The sequence below is a fragment of the Sturnira hondurensis genome, unplaced genomic scaffold, assembly GCF_014824575.4.
Source record: "Sturnira hondurensis isolate 20B ecotype Veracruz unplaced genomic scaffold, ASM1482457v3 Scaffold0009125, whole genome shotgun sequence".
NCBI classification, from domain to species: Eukaryota; Metazoa; Chordata; class Mammalia; order Chiroptera; family Phyllostomidae; genus Sturnira; species Sturnira hondurensis.
This window is the reverse complement of record NW_028081756.1, coordinates 1269447-1276277: the sequence shown is the minus strand read 5'-3', so window position 1 is coordinate 1276277 and position 6831 is coordinate 1269447. Positions and strand designations below refer to the sequence as shown.

Here is a 6831-nt window from a genome sequence, read left to right as displayed (position 1 = left end):
TTTTGTGATCAGTTGGAGGGGGAAAGCAAAATGGTTTAACACAGCAAGAGAGTATTCTATGATATTTACCATAGCAGCCAGTAGAGAACAGATAGGAGATCCTTTGGCTTTGTATAGTGTTAATTGTTATATTCCACCCAACTATCCACTTTTTAGAAAGTGTGGAAAGAAGATAAGACTCTTTTGGGGGAGGGAAGGATTGTGAGTTTGATCTAGAAAGCAGTGAGTTTGTGGGAGGTCAGATTCTGAGGTAAGGTGGGAGTAAAGGATAGTAAGTAAATAGAGTGTGTGAGAAAATAGAGTTAACCTCCACAGTAATAGAGTTCAGAAAATCATGTAGTGGGCTAAGATCTGGAAGGTGTGTTGTGTAGTATTTACAATTGTATTGAACAGCAATTATTTACAATAGTATTAAAGCATCAATCATATGACAGAATCTATGTGATCTGGATAACAAGAATAGGGAGTATAGGACCTTGGGTAGTGTGCTAGTGAAACACAAGTGAAGTGCAGTACAGGAAATTAGCAATACACTATGAAAGAGAGAACAGGGGAAACCTGTCAAATGATACCATATAACCAGCCAAGTGAAGAAGACTAAACAGAAAATAGACAAATACAAAAATATTATTAATATAAAAGATGTAAGATTAATGAAAAATTATAATACAAATATTCAGTAACTTGCAGGTTCTCTGCAATAGCAAAGTGCAATTTGTCTCACTGTCTCAGCTATTGGGATGTCAATGCTGGTCTTTTCACAGTTCAAAGTTTTTGTCTCACTTGTGGGTATTTAAAAAAAAGAAAAAAAAAGAAGCAGAAATAGGAAGGAAGAAGAGATAAAATTGGAAAGAAAGGAAAGAGGAATAAAACAGGAAAGAAGGAAAGAGAGGAAAAAGGAATTGAGAGCTAAAAAATAATAAAATTTAAAAAATAAAAAATTACTTAAAAAGAAAAAAGCCTCTTGCTGGTTTCAAAGGGCCACACTGGTTTTTCTGGTCTTGCTGGCTGCATCAGGCTGAGGAGCTTTTCTCACTTCCTGATAGCACTCAGTCATCCTGGTGTGCACTCTCCCCAGGGCTGGCCTGGAGCCTCTCCCTCAGGCCTTGGGTCTGGGATCCAGGCCTTCTGCAGAGTGCACTCCCTCTGGATTGTGGGCGTGTGCTCATCCAGGATGCCTCTGGTCCCAGAGGTTAAGGCACACCCTTTTCCCAGGGCTATGGGGGTGCACAGGGCTTTCTTGAATGCTGCCTGGATGGATGGGGAGGAGGTCAGAGCAATTGCTGCAAGAGAATTCTCCAAACGGCATCTCTTTTTTCACTTTTTCTTTCTGAGAAATTCCTCCTACTCAAGCCTGCTGCTCCATACAGAGAGGCCTGGCCTCTCGCACAGCCCAATTTACCAGCCAGACCAGAGTTACTGGGATCAGGGCCCCTCTCGGCCCAACTCTCAACTCTCCCCAGGTGGTGTCCACAGGCTCAGTGGGTGATCACATCTCCTGTATGTTTGCCACTTAGTCCTTGTTCTTCTCTCTGCAACTTCAAGCAACCAGGTCTCTCCTGCTGCTGCTCAAACCGTGTTAGGCTGGGAGGGAGTAGTTTTCCCAGCTCTCTCCTAAGAGTCCTGTGGCACACCCTGCAGGCACTGGGTCTGGCAGACCCTGCAGGCACCAGCTGCCCTGGTCCCTGAGCTGGTCCCTGGGACCTTGTTGTCCTGAAGCACTCTCCTTACCATCTGGGTTTTCGGTGTCCACTACAATTTTTGGTCTCCTATCTTCATATGTGCTGGGGTACTGTTGGCTGTTTGCTTTGTTTCTCTGTAAATCTGCTAGATGTTTCTCCTGTGTGTAAGGAGGAGTTGAATCCACTCTCTCTTACCTTGCCACCATCTTCCTCTCTCTCCTAATTCTTCTTTAAATGTTCTTTAAAAATTCACCAGTGAAGCCACGCAGTCCTGAGCTCTTCTTTGTAGGAAGTCTTTTGATTAGTAACTAAATCCGTTTACTTGTTATGTGCCTAGTTAGATGTTCAGATCCTTCTTGAGTCAGTTTGAGTAAATTTGTGTCTTTCTAGGAACTTTCTATCTATTTCGTCTAGATTTTCTAATTTGTCAGCATACAACTATCCATGGTATTTTCTTATCATTATTTTTTATTTCTGTAAGATTGGTAGTCATGTTTCCTCTTTGATTATTGATTTTGGTAATTTAAGTTTTCTCTCTTTTTATCTTGGTCAATCCAGCTAAAGATTTTCCAATTTTGTTGATTCTTTTTCAAATAACCAACTTTTGCTTTTGTTCATTTTCTCTATTGTTTATTTTTATTTAATTCATGTTCACTGTAGTTTTTATTGTTTACTTCCTTGTTGCTTGATTCTGGTTACTTTGTTCTTTTATGTCCTCTTCCTTTCTTCTTCCCTCCCTCCCTCCCTTCCTTTCTCATGCCTATTGATTTTAGAGAAAGGGAAAGGGAGGGAGAAGGAGAGGGAAAGAAACATTGGTGCAAGAGATGAGCATCAAACCAGTGTCCTGTCCAGGGATCAAACCTGCAACCTTGGTATGTGCCCTGACAAGGAATTAAACCCACAATCTCCAGTTTATGGTACAATGCTCCATCCAATTGATCCACAGCAGTCAGGGTTATGCCTAGTTTCTCAAACTGGAAGGTTAGGTTATTGACTTCAGATCTTAATTCTTTTTTAATGTAAGCATTTATAGGTATAATTTTCCCGCTAAGGACTACTTTAGTTGCAACCTATAAGTTTTGTATGTCATGCTTTTGTTTTTATGACCTCAAAGCATTTTCTGATTTTCTCTGTGATTTCTTCTTGAGCCATTGGTTATTTAATTATATATATTTATAATTTCCACATTTATTGATCTTCCAAATTTTCACCTCTTATTGATTTCTAATTTCATTCCATTGTATGTGTATATAATTTGTATATTTTCAAACTTTTTAAATTTTTTGATTTTTTTTGGTTCCTAGGTTTTATTCAAGAACTTGGTATAAAATGTGTCAGGTAAATGAGTTACAATCTTCATCTTCCTCCTCTTCTTCATCCTGATTTATCTGGAAGTAATGCTATTTGTAACTCTCTTTGCAGTAAGCAACTACACACTACAGTCATGTAGATTATTCTTTATTTATCTTTAGAGGGGAAGGGAAGGAGAGAGGAAGAGCAATACTGATGTATGGTTGCCTTTTTTGCATCCCCCGGGGGGAACAGATCTGCAACCAAGGCATGTGCCCTGACTGGGAATCGAACCGTGATCCTCTGGTTTGAAGGTCTGTGCTCAATCCACTGAGCTATACCAGCCAGGGGTCTAGATTATTCTTCTTCAAATATTTTTGTGAGACATTTCAAATATCACTTGAAAAAGGCACCTCAAAAGCTGTAGTGATCTTACCCTTACTTCTTTCAATGGTTACAACCTCTCCACCAAGGTTCCTAACTTTTCCATTCACTTTAATTCTCTCCTGAAAGAACTGCTAAAAATTGGCAGCATCTATGATTCCATCTTCTATAGGGTGGGTGCAGTCAGGGGTGAACTTCAAAACCTGCTTCTTTTTTTTTTTTGCCCCTCTTCACCATAAGCTTTTTCATGGGAGCCATGATGGCCACAGAGACATAAAACTTCTTTTATGATCTAGCATACGTTTTATCCCAGAGAATGTTTTATGTGCCCCTGAGAAGAATGTGAATTCTGTTGTCAAACAGCATGTTTTATAGAGTCTCTTGGGATTAATTGACTTATGGTGTTGGTAAAGTCCTTATTGATCTTTTGTATATTTGTTCTATATATTATTGAAAACATTGAATTGAGGTCTCTGTTATCATTGAATCATTTATTTTTTGCTTCAATTCCTTCTCCTTCCCATTTTTGCTTCATGTATATAGAGGTTTTGTTTTTAGGTTCATATGTATTTATAGCTGTATATTCTTTTTTTAAAGATTTTATTTATTTATATATCTTTAGAGGGGAAGGAGAGAGGGAGAGAAACATCAATGTATGGTTGCCTTTTGTGCGTCCCCTGATGGTAGTTAGCCTGCAAGGAACCGGCCTGCAACTCAGGCATTTGCCCTGGCTGGGAATCGAACCGCAATTGTCTGGTTTGCAGGCCCGCGCTCAATCCACTGAGCTACGCCAGCAGGGCTTATAGCTGTATATTCTTGACGGGTTGATCCTGTTATCTTTGTAAGGTCAACTAATAATTCTCTGAAAGTGGGTTCTTGAAAGACCTACAACTATGCTTTGACCCTTAGATTGTCTGCTAAGCTTCTTGTTTTATCATTGCTTTTATGGAGAGGAAGATTTTTTTGGAGGTTCCAACTCTGGCATTCCCATGACCTCATTCACTCTTTTTTTTCCTTCATTTTTTAAAAATCATTTATTTGTTGAAGAATCTGGTTTGCTTGATTTGCAGTTTTCCAAGTTCAGATTTTGCAATGGCATACTCTCTGTGCATTTTAATATGTTCTTTATCTTCTAAAGGTCACAAAATGGAAGCTGAATCCAGAGACCTGCTCTGAATCAGGTTCAGCCCCTTTGGTAGGATTTGAGATGGTGTTGCATCATTCTGCAGAAGGCACAATGTTTGAGTTTCTAGGGCAAATGTATAATGCAGTCAAACTTATTTTCATGCAGAGTGGCAAGTACACTTATATTTTAAATTTTTTTAAAAGGCAGAATTTTCATTAATCAAAGCCTAGTTTCTTTCTTTAAAATATTTTATGTATTTATTTTTAGGGAGAGGAAAAGGGAAGGAAAAAGAGTGGGAGAGAAACATCAATGTGTGGTTGCCACTCATGTGTCCCCTACTGGCGACCTGACCTGCAACCCAGGCATGTGCCCTGACTGGGAATCGAACCGGTGACTCTTTGCTTCACAGGCCCATGCTCAATCCACTGAGCTACACCAGCTAGAGTAAAGCCTAGTTTCTTTCAACTGGTTATTAAATAAGAAAATTCAATATGTTGGTTTGTTAAATCTAGATTTTTAAGATCCAAAGCCACTTACAACTATAATAACTACTAATATTTCAGCATAGTATATTAATTACCTATGAATACTGGGTTAGAGTTGCCCAGAAATAGTCAAAAACAGTTATTACTTATGCAGTGCTCATTTGTGTTAAGCACTATCTAACCTCTTTTGTATATTGTATATATTTTATTTCCCTCTACTTGGCCTGCAGTAAATAGAAAGTATGAATGTATACAGTATATACATTTCCCACCTTCTATTCACATGCATTGTAGTGTTGACTATATGTTCAATGTCACGAAGTCCCCAGTTTCTGTCTCTTCATTTTAAAAGTCTGTGCAAAAACCTATGATGGGAAAAATACTATTTTTCTGCTTACTTGTAGCTATTCGAGAGGTGATGTTAGAGTATCACCACAAGATATATCTGCGGAAGAAGCAGGTATGGCAACCTTAACTATTTCACACATATATGTGTATTCATGTGTACACACAGTGTCATATGTCCACATAGGTGCTATCCATGCTTACCTGTGATGCACCCCGGCTCATGGGGTCTGTGGTGTTATTCATGAGATGAGATAAATTCACGCAGACCACTAAGTCCTGTGGAGGAAAAGGAATGGCTTGGCCACTCTCTCGAGAGGAGAGCACAACAGCCCTTGCCTTGACAAGCTTTTATTGCTTTTCTGGGCACATTACATTGAGGACAGTCCTCACTTATTATACACAGGTTCGCTTTAGGTGGTTACCGTTTACAGAAAAAAAAGGAGAGGCTGCCACTGATCACACCACAGAAGGATATTTGCAAATGCAAAGGGAAAAGTGGTTGAACTGGTTACACTCATCCTTGGAAGGTTTAGAATAGATTTTAGGAAGTTACTTTAAAGATAAGCAGTAAATGTTTGCTCCCTCAATTCAGGGTGAGGGAATTTTAGCAAACGGCAAGTCTCAAAGCAGCCTAGGTACAATGCAGGCCTGATTTCCCACAAGAGAACCTATCCATGGGCATGGGTAGTGTGCATCAGACCTCACTTTCCACTGGCCTTTCTGAGTGGGCGCTGGGCCCATACCATGCAGAACGGTCTCCTATACACCTAGTCTAGTATAATTCTGTAGTCTAAGAGTCCTTGAATAGAGAAACTGACTTGAGTTTTCTTTTTACATTCACACTCAAATTTATTAGTTCATGCTAATTTATGTTTCAAGGTGGTTGGTTGGCCAATTTACATTCTCATCTGCAGCTTATGAGAGTCTTACTTTGTTCCAGATATTTGCTAACAAATGGTGGTATTGGATTCCTTTTTAAAAAAATGATTTATTGTGTTTTTTTTCTAAAGATTTTATTTATTTACAGAGGGAAGGGAAGGGAAGGGAAGGAAAGGGAAAGAGAAAGAGAGGGAGAGAAGCATCAATGTGTGATTGCCTCTTGTGCACCCAGTACTGGGGACCTGACCTGCAACCAAGATATGTGCCCTGACTGGGAATCGAACCAGAAGTCCTTTGGTTCACAGGCTGGCACTCAGTCCACAGAGCCATACCTGCCAGGTGGTTTGGACTTCTTATTCTTCCCCTTTTAATTGATGTGAAATTATATCTCATTATATATTTTTAAACTAAACTTTTAATATTGAAATACTTGTAGGTTCACATGCAGTTATAAGAAATAATACCAAAAGTCTCCATGTACTCCTTACCAAACTTCCCTCAATAATGACATCTAGGAAAGCTATAGTAAAATATCACAACCAAGGTAATGGTGTGGATGCAGTCTCAGATCTACTTGATTTCCCCTTACCTGTACTTATGAGTGTGAGCACACACAGGGATGTTTAGTTTCAGGTAA

At 39.3% G+C, this 6831-nt stretch overlaps 1 pseudogene; it reads right to left on the bottom strand.

The window, feature by feature from the left end:
• Window positions 1-1053: 1053 nt before the first annotated feature.
• LOC118994106 (60S ribosomal protein L22-like) lies at window positions 1054-3614 on the bottom strand (annotated as a pseudogene).
• Window positions 3615-6831: the final 3217 nt, after the last annotated feature.